General features: G+C 34.6%; 1 protein-coding gene across 2 annotated transcripts in view; it reads left to right on the forward strand.

Moving 5' to 3' along the window:
* The window catches only part of ADK (adenosine kinase), a 507,044-nt gene that overhangs the window by 85,266 nt on the left and 407,796 nt on the right, over nucleotides 1–13,982 (forward strand). The window lies entirely within an intron of this gene.

Below are 13,982 nucleotides of genomic sequence, written 5' to 3' on the forward strand. Positions count from 1 at the left end.
GAAGTATGTTGCCTTTTTGTTTGGCTTAGTATTTTGATCCTGCTTTCCTTCTCCATTTCACCTTGAAAAGCCTGATATGAAAATTACCAAAATAAAACTTTTCTTCTGATTTTGTCTTCTGTTTGTTTTTACTTTCCGTAGTTGTTACGTGTTTATTTGGCTCACTAAAATTGGGAGTTAATTTATGTTTTGACCATTATCCAATACATTGTTAGTACACAGAAAGCTTTTATTTTTAATAAACCTTGAGATCAGCCTTACTAATTTCAGCTGATAATTTAGACACACACCTAAAAAAAAAATTTAAAGTAAGTGTAAGTAATAGACCATACTATCTTTTGTGAAGATTATTATGTTCACATCTCATTCTTTTCATTGAATAGTATAGATGTATTGTATGAAAAATAGAAATTATTTTTGTATTGAATATGAACACTTCTTTTTTAAGCCGAGACCACAGGGTTAAGTTCTGAGGAGATTTTATCCTTAATGGCATCACATAAGCAGTTAACTTCTTAATAATTAAGAAACAATCCTGCAACCTTGGTTCAATTTTAAAGTATATTTTTGGTTGCTAATTAAGCTACTTTTCACCATTAATTCATAGTACTTTAAAAGGATTCCCTATTAGGCAGTTTTTTCAAAGAATTATTAATAGGGTAAATGTAGACAATTATTTTAAAACTAAGGTGATACCCACCAGATGGTGCTATTTTGCCTGTTTTGTTTGTGCAAATACAGAGGATAAATGAATACAGAACTTTTTAAAAAGTGTATGGAAGATCTAATATTTTTAGGGCATATTTTGGGGATAGAGGAGCTCAGTGGAAAGTATTCAAACATAAACTTATATTCAGTACTGAATTTTATCTCAAAGGTAGAAGCTATTGCTAGAGTTACATGCCAGAGAAACTTCTATTTAGTCTAAAATTAAGTAGTAGATATTCTTAAGGTTGACATAAGGTAAATCCTATTAACTGTCATAATTCCATAGGCATGAAAAATAAAATTATTTAAAAGGAATTGTATATTAGCAAAATTTATGTTTTAGTTTTCTTTACGTTTTCAAGTAAATAATATTACTATATGAGTTACATAATTATTTACAAATTAAGGGAAACATTTTATTATTTTATGTAATCCTGAAATTTTCCAAATAAAAGAAAAATTAGGCTTGAATTCATTATTTTTACAAAAGAAAAGGATGACTCTTCTAAATTAATTTGTATATTAGGAAGAAAATAGTATGTCGTATACTGTTCATTTAGATGCTACAATTGAATGACTATCCATTATAGTTAAAAATGGCAAGCTAATGAAATATACTTCTCAGTGAAGTACGAAGGATTCAGCCAGTAATCCTAGGATTTTAGTTTACTTAGGTTGTCTGTTCTTATTATCACTTCTGTTTTTGTGTCTGGCTATGAGATTGAAGCATGAAAGTATGTAGGTGCTATTGTAACTATTTGCCAAAGTCATTGTTGTTATGCCCACAATGATTTTATTGGAATGTGTGAAATTAGAGATTGAAGTTGCTTCTATTTCTTTCATTTTTTTCTCTGGAAAAGTACATGTGTTACTTTGAATTCAGTGAATAAAACACACAACTATAGGCTAGTAAATATAGATGGATTTTCTTGTATTCCTAAACTTTGTGAATAGTTTAATCATAATTATGTTAACATCATCTCATAATACTTTTAAGATTGTGAACCACCATACTGCTTTATCTTACAACATGTCTTTTTTTTCTTTTACTTTGTCTTGATTTTTGGAATCCTTCAGATCTCTACTCTTACAGAATAAAGTTCTTCCTGCTTTAGTTTCCCTTATTCCACTTAGGACAGTGCTTTACATATAGCAGATGATCTGTATATATTTATTACATAAGGAGTAATTTTGGGGGCACCTGGCTGGCTTAGTTGGTAGAGCATGTGACTTGATCTTGGGGTCATCAGTTTGAGTCCCACATTGGGTACAGTAAATAAATAAATAAATAATTTTTAAAAAAGAGTAACTTTGTTATGCCAAGTATTAGGAGTATTGTAATACAAAGGAAATTATGTAGATAGGTTTTCCTCCTTGTGGGAATTTCCATAGTAAAAAATAGTATTCTATATTCTGTTGTTTTTATCTTATACTTCCTTTCTTTTTTTTTTAAAGATTTTATTTATTTCTTTGAGAGAGAGAGAATGAGAGAGAGCACATGAGAGGGGGGAGGGTCAGAGGGAGAAGCATACTCCCTGCCGAGTAGGGAGCCCGATGCGGGACTCGATCCAGGGACTCCAGGATCATGACCTGAGCCGAAGGCAGTCGCTTAACCAACTGAGCCACCCAGGCGCCCTCTTATACTTCCTTTCTAAGATGGCTTTTTATAGTTGGCTTAAAAAGGGTCATCTCGCTATAATATCTTAGGATCATAATAGTGATGCATTCTATCAGAGTGAAGTTAGGTATATTTTCATTTAAAAAAAAAATCTTGTCATCAGTCTGGGTTAATGGGGATCTTGAGAATTACAGATGATTAGTGTGGTACAGAGCTTCTTGGGAGGGTTCATTAAACTTTTTTCAGGGAGTCCATGAAGGCAGAACTATTTTCAAAATTATACTCAGGCATCGTTTGTCCCTTTCATTCTCATTTTCTCTCGAATAAAGTAGTTGTCCAGAGGTTACATGATATGCGATATTGATTAAATGGGTAAGCATGTGAAAAGCTAGCTGTCTTCTATTAAGCCAGACATTAAGGAGATTTACAATAATTATAAAACAATGTTACTCTTCTCACTAAATTTTTTTAGTTTAGCTTTATTTTTCATAAAATGTTACTTATGTTGACACTTAATGTTTCTATTATTTAAAAAAATAATAAATATTTAAAAATTTTGTTTTAGTTTTATTGTGGTAAACAGGGATGTATATGAGAACTGTTTGAAGTACTCAGTACTTTTTTTAAAGTATAAAGAGGTGCTGAGATCAAAGCATATGAGATCTTCTGATCCTAATTCTTAATCTTCATTTCACCAATGAGGGTACTCTGAGGCTCAGAAGGGTTAAATGGTTTAGTCAAGTATACTCAGTCGTTTTTTGGCTTAGCTAATACTTGCATCACTGACTTTTGACCCCTTTGATTTATTTTATTAACTGTTTCACTATTTAGATATTCTCTGAACTCATACCAACTCTGAGCTCCTTAAACTGTTTTCTAGTTTAATATTTTAACTTTACTAAGTACATGAACAAATTGGGAACAATGACCTGATTTTTCAGCTGCAATAAAATGGTGTCTTTTTTTTAAACACATGAAATAACATTGCTATAAAGTGTGAACTTTCTAGCAGGAAAAGGGAATTGACATATAAAATAGTGTAGCCTTAGTGTTAAGAAAATAAAGTTGAGGGCAAAGAGGTAGCCTCTTGTATTTTAGAGACTCTTTCACTATCTTCTTTACTTTTTTTTTTTCTTCATCAACAATAAAACATTGGTTACAAGCTTCCCTGGACGTTTATGGCAGTCCACTCATACAAGAACAAAGTATTCTATCCTTAGGTTTCAAAATTAAGAGGATAATAATTCTGTATTGCTCTTTTGTTAGCTGTGTATTATTTCTCATGTTGAAACTCATGATTGAGATAGTGGATTCTAAAACATTCCTTTTTTTCATTGTTGAAGGAATTTAAAATCATGTTATGAGATGGATTGAAAACCTGGATAGTTTTTACTTGGAAGAAAGAGAACCAGGACATATGTGATAACCCTCCTTCATTTGATGAGCTTTCTTCATGTGGAAATGAGATTAGATCTATTGATTTATTTAGGATAGAAGAACCAATGAGTAGATGGTATAGATTGAATCATTTTAGCTCACTAAAAGAAAACTTTCTAGTAGTAAAGAAAGAGAAAAATAGAATGTTTGCTTGGGAGGTAATGAATTTCCTTTCTCAGGAGGTGTTAGTGTATAGACCAGACACTTGGTAGAAATTAACCAAGTTGGCACATGAATCAAGGAGATATAATTAATTGGGTTAAATAATCCTTTTTCTTTCTATTTTCTTTCTATTTTTCTTTCTATTTTATGTATACTTGTTGAAAATAACTTTTAATTTATAAGAGTTTTATTTATTTTTAAAATAAGAGTTAATTTTGAAAAGACAGTTGGTTTAGTAGATATATTCTACTCTTGTATCAACTAATCAATAAACTTGATGACTTTATGGATCTGTGGTTTTGCCATGAACAATTTATTTGATTTTCCTAAGAGGGTATACTTTATCTGTTCCTTTCATTGCACGCCATTTGAAGAGATGATTGATTGGTAGCAAAAATTTGGAAGAGAAAAAGATAAGCACCAGAAAGGAAGAGAAAAGCCACTTTAAAAAATATTTTCATTTTTAAGAAATTTTTTATTTTAAGTAGGCTCCATAACCAACATGGGGCTCGAACTCACAACCCGGAGATCTAGAGTCACATGCTCTACTAACTGAGCCAGCCAGGCTCCCTGATAAAAGCCATTTTGAAGATGTACATTGAGTTGATATTTTGGGGCTTATTTTATTTTCTAATTTGTTTATGATCACAAATATTTTCTGCCTCTTTTCTTGTCTGTTTCTTTTCCATAAATTCCAACAAACTAAACTATCCATAACCATATCTGTGTGAAATTCTCAATTGTTGGTGATTTTATAAGTAGAGGGTCCTTTGTAATATAATCACTAAAATGATGACTGCATTAAAACATGTTGTGTAACTTCCTAATTTAACAGAGTATTTTGGAAGAAGAGGAGAGAAGGGTCTACCCTAATATTTTTAACTCTTTTTCTTGGCATACTAGAGAGAAATACATATTCTTACTATTACTAGAAGTAAATGAATAATAGTAAAATATTTGACTTTATTTGGGGCACCTGGGTGGCTTAGTTGGTTGAGTGTCTGCCTTCAGCTCAGGTCATGATCCCAGAGTCCCAGGATCAAGCCCCTCATCAGGCTCCCTGCTCAGTGGGGAGTCTGCTTTTCCCTCTGCCCCTAACCGTGCTTGTGCTCTCTCTCTCTCTCTCAATCTCTCAAATAAATAAAGAAAAGTCTTTAAAAAAATATTTGGCTTTATTTTCATTTGGGAGTAGGTGTTTGTGATTCTGTGTCTGTGCATGTATCTTTATATATTATTTATATTCTTAATACTTTCAAAAAGAATTTGAGATCTTATAAAGTCTTCTTGTACACACACACACACACACACACACAAAGTTTATTTGTTCATCAGACATTTATTGAAGTCCTGGCATAGGATTTAAGTTAAATTACCCACAGGGTTCAGGTGGGAAATGAGTGAGTGAAATGAGCCAGTTTGAAGCAATAGATATTGATTGGTAGATACATTATAACCTCTTTTTAAAATAAGATCCATCACACTGTAGAATCTTGCCTTCAGTTTTACTGTGTAAATAAGATTTCTGTATGTGATATTTAAATAGTTAAGAAATTAGACCAGAACTGAATGAAAGGGTTTCCTGGTTAACCTGTTGTCATTAGACAAATTAAATTATCATCCCATTTTGTAAGTATAGTGAGATTTTCTTTTACTTATTAATTCATGTATTCATTTAACTAATATTAATCTTAACTATGTATAAAGCTTCACTTTAGACATTGGATACAGAGCATCAGACAGTTTTCTTTCACAAATAAGAGTTCACAATCTAACAGTGAAGACAGATTTGAGTATTAAATTTCTTACTAAGTGTTTCTAGTAAAATGTTGAGTAAAATAGCTTACAACATGGAGTCTAATGACTTGACTTCTTATTCTGCTACTACTTACTCATTCAGTTAACATTAGTATTAAATGTTTATTATATATGCCAGAAATGTAGAGATTAGTAAGATATAACCCTAAAACTTAAAAATTCAGTCACTTTAGGATTATAGACAGGCAGTAGCTAGCTATCATGCAGTGTGATAACTGCTATGATTAAATTATGTATAAAATCTTATAAGAGGAGTAGATTACTCTAGCTGTGAGGGATGCAAGAAGCTATCTCAAAGAGCTGGTATTTGAGCGGGACTTGAAGAGTGAATAGAAATTAGTTGGGAACAGAGGAATCAACATGAACAAAGGAGTAGTTTACCCTATGTCCCATTACAGGGATCTGCATGAACACACAGAAACATGAGTGAGTAAAGTGTATTTGGAGAATGATGAAATATTGTATAGTCTGGTTAAAACACTAGGTATGTCATGCAAGGAGTGGTAAGAGAAGAAGCTATACATGTAGGCTGGAGCCAAATTGTGAGAGGTCTTATATACTGGGCAAAGTTGTTAGTTTTTTATATGAGACGTATTTCGGATCTGTGGAAGGTTTTTAAGCAAGCAAACATGCTTAGTTTTCATTTTACTAAGACAGTTGATAGCATATAGGATGAAGTTGAGGCTGGTGGCAGGTATGCCAATTTGAAAACTCTTTATCATAGATATGAATAAGATAATGATCTGTTATAATGAGGTAGTGGTGACTTTAGAACAAGGGGATGGATTCAAAACATAATTCAGAGGCTTGAATTGATGGGATTTAGTGACTGATCAGTGAAGAGAGAGGGCATCCAGGAAGATTTTCAGATTTCATCTTTGGCATCTCTATAGGTAAATGGCCATGCTATTATCTTTGAAAGTAAAAACAACATGATTTGGGAGAAATTAATGAATTTGGTTTTGTAAGGTTGAGTTTGGAGGAGTAAATCTAAAGGAATGTTGGAGGTGTTTAAGTTGTAGCTGGAGGAAAGGCCTACTCAAGAAAAAGAAGAATTAGGAGAGAGGTGGTGTTAGGTATATCTCAGCCTGTTATTTAGAGTATATAGGAGGTAGAATCAATCATTTTCTGGTTTGGAAATGAGCAATGTTTTAGTTATCACAAATTCTAAATTAGTAGTGCAGGAATCACAGGGCACCTGGGTGGCTCATTCAGTTAAGCATCCGATTCTTGGTTTTGGCTCAGGTCATGATCTCAGGGTCCTGGAATTGAGCCCCAAATTAGGTTCCATGCTCAGTGGGAATTCTGCTCAGGATTCTCTCTCCCTCTGCCCCTCCCTCTGTTGGCACTCTCTCTCTCCCTGTCTCTCAAATAAATAAATCTTTTTTTTTTTTTTTTTTTAAAGATTTTATTTATTTATTTGAGAGAGAGAATGAGAGATAGAGAGCATGAGAGGGGAGAGGGTCAGAGGGAGAAGCAGACCCCCCGCTGAGCAGGGAGCCCGATGTGGGACTCGATCCCGGGACTCCAGGATCATGACCTGAGCCGAAGGCAGTCGCTTAACCAACTGAGCCACCCAGGCGCCCCTCAAATAAATAAATCTTTAAAGAAAAAAAGAAATCACAATAATTATGTATGTTATAGACTAATATTAGTTAAAATTTTTTGAGTGCTTGCTATGAAGCTTTGTTAAAATCCTAAGCATTTTGCATTCATCATCCTATTTGATTCTCATATCAGTGTAAATTAAATATTACTACTATCTGGATTTCCAAGAGAGAAGGTATCTTGACCAAGATTTTACAACAAATAAGCTGAATGGTATTCAAACAAATGTCAGTCTGACTTTACAACCTAGGCTCTTCACCACTATGCTGTTTGTCTTACAGAACATGAGAGCTGAAATGGATCTGAAGACAAATGGATCTGAAGACATCTAGATGTCTTGACCTATAATTAAATATATGTCATAACTGAAATCTGTAATTTTAGTCACAATTAGCTATCTAGTTTGCTTAATAAAAAGCTTACCCAGCACCATTCATTACTGCAGTTGTCCTTGAAGCAGATCCGTGTGTGTGTGTGTGTGTGTGTGTGTGTGTGTGTGTGTGTGTGTGTAGGCTCATCCCTCTACTATGTGAGTTGAGGAAGTCCTTATCAGTCCAGTCCAATCATGGTTGTCCCATATTTTTGGGCTAGTTAGTTAAGACATAGGCAGGTGACTCATATCTGGTCATTGAGGCATGAGGGGAGGTTTGATGAAGAGCCTCTGGGAGAGGTGTTTTTTCCCCCCTGTTTCTGGATGTTCTCTGTCTAGGTGGGTGCTTGGAATTGTGAGAGCTACTTTGTAACCATATGAGGGCTAGTTGCGTTTGAAATCAAAACACTCTATATAGCAGAGTGAAAAGATGGAGAGAACCTGGATCTGTAGAGATCTTGTTGAGCTCCTATATTACCCAATCCTAAAAGCTACCCTGCTTCATGACTAAGTCTTACGTGAAATTGGAGGAAACTTTTTCAGCCATTTTGAATTGGACTTTTTTGTTTTTTCATATTTACAACTGAAAGAAAATTAACTGGGGTCTAAAGTATCTACCCTTGGGCGCCTGGGTGGCTCAGTTGGTTAAGCGACTGCCTTCGGCTCAGGTCATGATCCTGGAGTCCCGGGATCGAGTCCCGCATCGGGCTCCCTGCTCGGCAGGGAGTCTGCTTCTCCCTCTGACCTTCCTCCCTCTCATGCTCTCTGTCTCTCATTCTCTCTCTCAAATAAATAAATAAAATCTTTAAAAAAAAAAAATAAAGTATCTACCCTTGACCTGAGGTACATAAAAAGCCATTGTAAGGCTTGCATTACTATTAAGATGCATTTAAAAGAGGAATAGTAGACAATTTTAGTATCAATGTGTCTAAGTTCATTGGGGTAGAAGCTAGAAATGATCATGTTCTAGAAAATAGATGGTATATGTTAAAGTAGCGAAGTGTCATTGAGGAAATAAAGTCATTATTTTGATAATAGCTAAATAGGTAAAAGGAATAGGAAACCAGTCTTCAAATTAGGGTAGGAAATAGATATGGATTTAATTTGTAGTCAGTTAACACGTTTCAGGGGTCCTCACATAGACCCATCCAAGGCCCTGAGAGGAGTCCAAGCAGTGTGTTTACATAACTATTTTTTTGGGGGGGGAGGGGTAAAGTTTACAAAAGTTAGATATTTTAACTGATTAAAATTGTTGTTTCTTTCACTTTGACTTTCCCTCTATCATACCCTCATGTTGGGTGGCATTAGAGTGGCCAGAGGCATTTTGGGGATCTGGTTAAGGGGTTACATTTAGATGGAGTACATGGTTTGCAGTTGTTTCTGTGTATTGTTAAGTTCTTACTAGCTGTTCGGGCATAGTTATGACTTCCAGAAATATTTTTTTTTTTTTTTTTTAAGTTTATTTATTTGAGAGAGAGCGTGAATGAGCACACTGGGGCAGGGGTAGAGGGAGAGAGAATTTTTTTTTTTTAAGATTTTATTTATTTATTTGAGAGAGTAAGTGAGCACATGATCAGGGGGAGGAACAGAGGCTCTTCGCTGAGCGTGGAGCCTGACTTGGGGCCTGATCCCATGACCCCAAGATAACAGCCTGAGCTGAAATCAAGAGTCCAGCACCCAACCGACTAAACCACCCAGGTGCTCCAGGAGAGAGAGAGTTTTCAGCCGACTTCGCACTGAGCACAGAGCCTGACACAGGGTTCGATCACAGGACCCTGATCATGACTTGAGCTGAAACCAAGAGTCAGACGCTCAATTGACTATACCACCCAGGTACCCTCCAGGAATATTCTTGCTGTCCACTGTGCTGATGGCTTTGTGATATGTAGATGTAAGGCCAGGGGTCTTAGAGCAATCTAAATATGTTCGGTGGGTCTGGTACCAGAAATATATTTAGGCAGAGGAAATGAAACATGGTTTAAGTATATGGAGTCAGAAGCTAGTCTGGAAAATTTTTCTAAATCTTAGAATTCATATATGAAAGAAACTTAATAGGAGTTTTGCTAAATCTGACAACATTCCTAAAAACTCTGTATGACCTTATCAATAATAACTTTTAAAACTGATAAAAAACTTTTCTAAACTATCAATAATAAAAACTGATCAAACATACTAGCAGAAAGACTGAACTATCTTTTTGTTTTCTTAATATTATAAAATTTTTATATAAAAAGGCAATCAAAAGTATTTAGCCAGAAATGTAGGAAAATAAGAGCATTATAGAGGTTGGTCAAGCAGTTGATAAAAATATGCCAGTCTTTCTGGAATTTATGATGTTTGTCATATTTGTCAGCTTTTAAAAATTTGTAAATTTATTGTGGTTTCTTTTCATATTCTAAATAAATGCTTACTTCACATTTAATTTTGTTTCCTTTTCCTTAAAGAGAGTTCCCTAAGTTGTAAAAGATACTGGGCCACAAAACCTGGATCCATTCCTCAAAGGAAGCAAAAGCTAAGATTTGTTTTGTGTAAGTGTAAGTCAAGTGACAGTTAAGGGAGTCCCATGTTTCAGTATTGTGATAGAAGATAAAAATTAAAAAGTTTGAAATGAACAGAGATTTGGGGTAGAATAGAATGTAGCTATTTTAATATCTACAGTGGGTTGATAATATCCTCCCTTAAAATTTTATCAGATTGGGGCACCTGGGTGGCTCAGTTGGTTAAGTGACTGCCTTTGGCTCAGGTCATGGTCCTGGAGTCCCAGGACTGAGTCCCGCATAGGGCTCTCTGCGCAGCAGGGAGTCTGCTTCTCCCTCTGACCCTCCCCCCTCTCGTGCTCTCTCTCTTTCATTCTCTCTCTCAAATAAATAAAATCTTAAAAAAAAAATTTTTTTTTTAATCAGATTCCTTCTAGTACATGGCTGTGGCAGCCTTGATGATATTTCCCTCACTAATGTTCTTCAGAAATTAAATGGGAGAGATTTGATTAGGGGATCGAAGGCCTCTACCATGTACCAGCTAATGAAGAACAGACAGAATCACTCTGTGTTGTATAAAAAGAATTTGCTTTTTGCCCTGGGCTGGTACAGAGCAACTCAAACCCTTGGAATTTCCCAAGTGCAGAATGTCTTTGTTATTTATCAGCTACTTGAAGCACTATGCTATCACTGTCATTATGCTAATGGATGACTCATGGTTAGCCCCTAGATCACTTCGGGATGGGGGCTGGTCACCCAGGAAGATCAAATCATGTGATTGTTTAGAGGGTTGGGACTTTGAGCCAGCCTAACTTCTGCGAAAGGGGTTTGGAGATTGAGTTCAGTTGTGCGGCCAGTGATTCAGTCATTGTAATGAAATCCCAGTAAAAACTTTGGACACTGAAGCTCAGTGAAAGTTCCTTGTTAATGAACAAAATACTTGGCAGGAATGTGTTGCACTCCTATTCCAGAGGTAGAAGGCATGAAGTCTGTGTTTGGGACTCTTCCAGACCTTACCTTATTTGTCTCTTCTTTTGGTTGTTCTTGAGTTGTATTATTTACAATAAAACTATAATTGTAAATACAATTGAACAATATGGGGTCTTGGGGGTGCCAGTTGCTCATCATTTGAAAATCCATATATAACTTTTGATTACCCGAAAACTGAACTACTGATAGCCTACTGTTGTCTTTTGGAAGACTTGAGAACCCTTATCTAGTTTCTCCCTTAGCCTCCTTTTTATTCAGGCTTTAGTTTTCTGGTTAGCCCCAGGTGTTCTATTTACAATTTCTTAATTGTGCCCTGCCTTCAATGCTTACATAGTTTTTTATCTGGAAGTTTTTGCTCTGGCCATTATGCTAACTTTGGTTCGCCTCAATTCAGGATTCTTTAAAAGGTTATCTGAGAGCCTTCCTGATCCTCCTCTCTCTGTCATGCTAACCTCTCCTGAGCTACCATGTTAGTACTTTTTGCATTGTATTGAAATTATTTTCGATTTGCCATTTCCTATAAATTGTATATTATTTGAGGATAGAAACTGTGTTCATCTCTACTGAAAATAATAAAACATTTACACAGGGGTGCCTGGGTGGCTCAGTTGTTAAGCGTCTGCCTTCGGCTCAGGTCATGCTCCCAGGGTCCTGGGATCGAGCCCCACATCGGGCTCCCTGCTCGGCGGGAAGCCTGTTTCTCCCTCTGCCCCTGCTTGTGTTCCCTCTCTCTCTGTCAAATAAATAAAAATAAAATCTTTAAAAAAAATAAAATAAAACATTTACACACAAAAAATTTTTCAATGTAGTGTGCTCACCTGCACATGTGTTGTGGGATTGTTGAGGGCAACAGTCAAGAAAGAATTCTTGAGACGTTTTATAGTGCGGGAAGGGGACATGCAGGGAGTATTAGATCATAAATATCTTCTCCGAGTTTCTACTAGTAAAATTACTTTTACAAGATTTCTCTGGTGAAAGTTCAGTATTAACTAGTGGTGAAATCTATAGGCAGTCATGAAACCTTTCAGAATGTAGCAACTAGCACTTGTTTGATCCTTATCAAAACTATGCAGATGATAGGTCAGCCTTCTGAGCTAAAAGTGAATGTTTTTCTGCTTCTGTCACTCATCATGTGCTCTCTTGCTTTCTCTGTGTGTGCCTAAATATATAAAGAACTATAATTTTTAAATATTTAAAAGTGTAATTTTCCTTAAAAAATCTGGGCTTTTGGGTCACTTTGTTCCTCTTAACTATGTTATATAATTTTATAAAATTTATTTTATTTCTTTAAAGATTTTATTTTTAAGTAATCTCTACACCCAATGTGGGGCTCGAACTCATGACCCTGAGACCAAGAGGGGCATGCTTCACCAACTAAGCCAGCTAGGGGCCCCTAAAATTTATTTTAAATGCATTTGTACTGAACATGTACATGAAAGTTTTGTTATACATTTGAAAAATACTAATATAACTAATAAAATAATTAATAAACTATTAACAGCTTTTATTTCCTGGAGGCTATAATTTCAGTAAGCTATTCTAGTTCATATTTTTTAGTTATTATAAATTTTCAAAATTATAAAATTCATCCTTTTTTGGTTCCATGTTCCTTTTTGGTTTGTGTTCCTTATGAAAGATCAAAATGATTCATAAATATATAGAAAACAAAAGTTCCCCACAGTTCCTTACCCATGAGATAACTAATACCAATAATTTGGTATATATTTTTCTAACATTTCCTTAAAGAGTATTTGATATAAACAAAATATGTATCATGTTGTGAAGCATACCAGTGAAACTAACCCTCATGAACCCATCACCCAATTTGAGAAATTTAATGTTATTAATAGCTTCAAGATTCCTATTGTACTCTGCCTAGGTCTCATTCTTCCAAATCCCCCAGAAGTAACCACCCTCCTAACTATAGATTTGGTGTTTTTTTTTTTTTTTTTAATATAATTCATTTTTTAATAGTTTTAACATGAATATGTATTCCTAAACAATGTTTTTCAGTTTTGTTTTTAAACTATAAAATCAATACACTTTTGTCTATTTCTGTGGTTTATCCTTGTTGATTCATTGATTTTCATTGTTGAAAAACTAGTATTCTGCATGAATATGCTTCATTTTATTTTTCTATTCACCTATTGATGGACATTTATGTCATTTCCAATTGTTTTGTGATTATGGACATTCTTATATGTGCCTCTTGTACGTATGCAAGAATTTGTTTAAGGTAGTGGTTATCACAATACTGTCAACTGCAACTAACAGCAAGAAATACATTTTACATTGAAGTGCCCGTATAGACACACACACATGTATACAAACACACCCTCCTCTGACTGAAACTCAGAATACAGGAAATAGTACTTTTATTACTAAAACATAATAAAATAAAAATATAAGAAAGTTAATAACAAATACAGTTTAACAGTCTCTAAAATGAGCAATACAAACATGCATCATAGAAATATTTTTATAATTTTGGAAATTTTTATGAAGTGTATTCTTACCTATTCATAAATTCATTTCAGTTCACTGCATACAGAACAATGCAGTGTGTTTATTTGGTACAATGTTGAGCCTTTTGCTTTTCTGTGTTTTTCATTAAGTCACAATTGGAATCCTGTTTGTACTGTAGGTTGTTGTCTGTGGTAATATACTCTTTCTATTTAGCAATAGAAATTTCCTAATCTAAAATAATTCATTCTGTTTGGTTGGGCCTCAAATTTAATACAATTATTGATTCACTATCTAAAAACTGGATATTTTATCCAAATGTTTTTCTTTAATG

The sequence above is a fragment of the Neomonachus schauinslandi genome, chromosome 6 (genome assembly GCF_002201575.2).
Source record: "Neomonachus schauinslandi chromosome 6, ASM220157v2, whole genome shotgun sequence".
In the NCBI taxonomy this organism is placed as follows: Eukaryota; Metazoa; Chordata; class Mammalia; order Carnivora; family Phocidae; genus Neomonachus; species Neomonachus schauinslandi.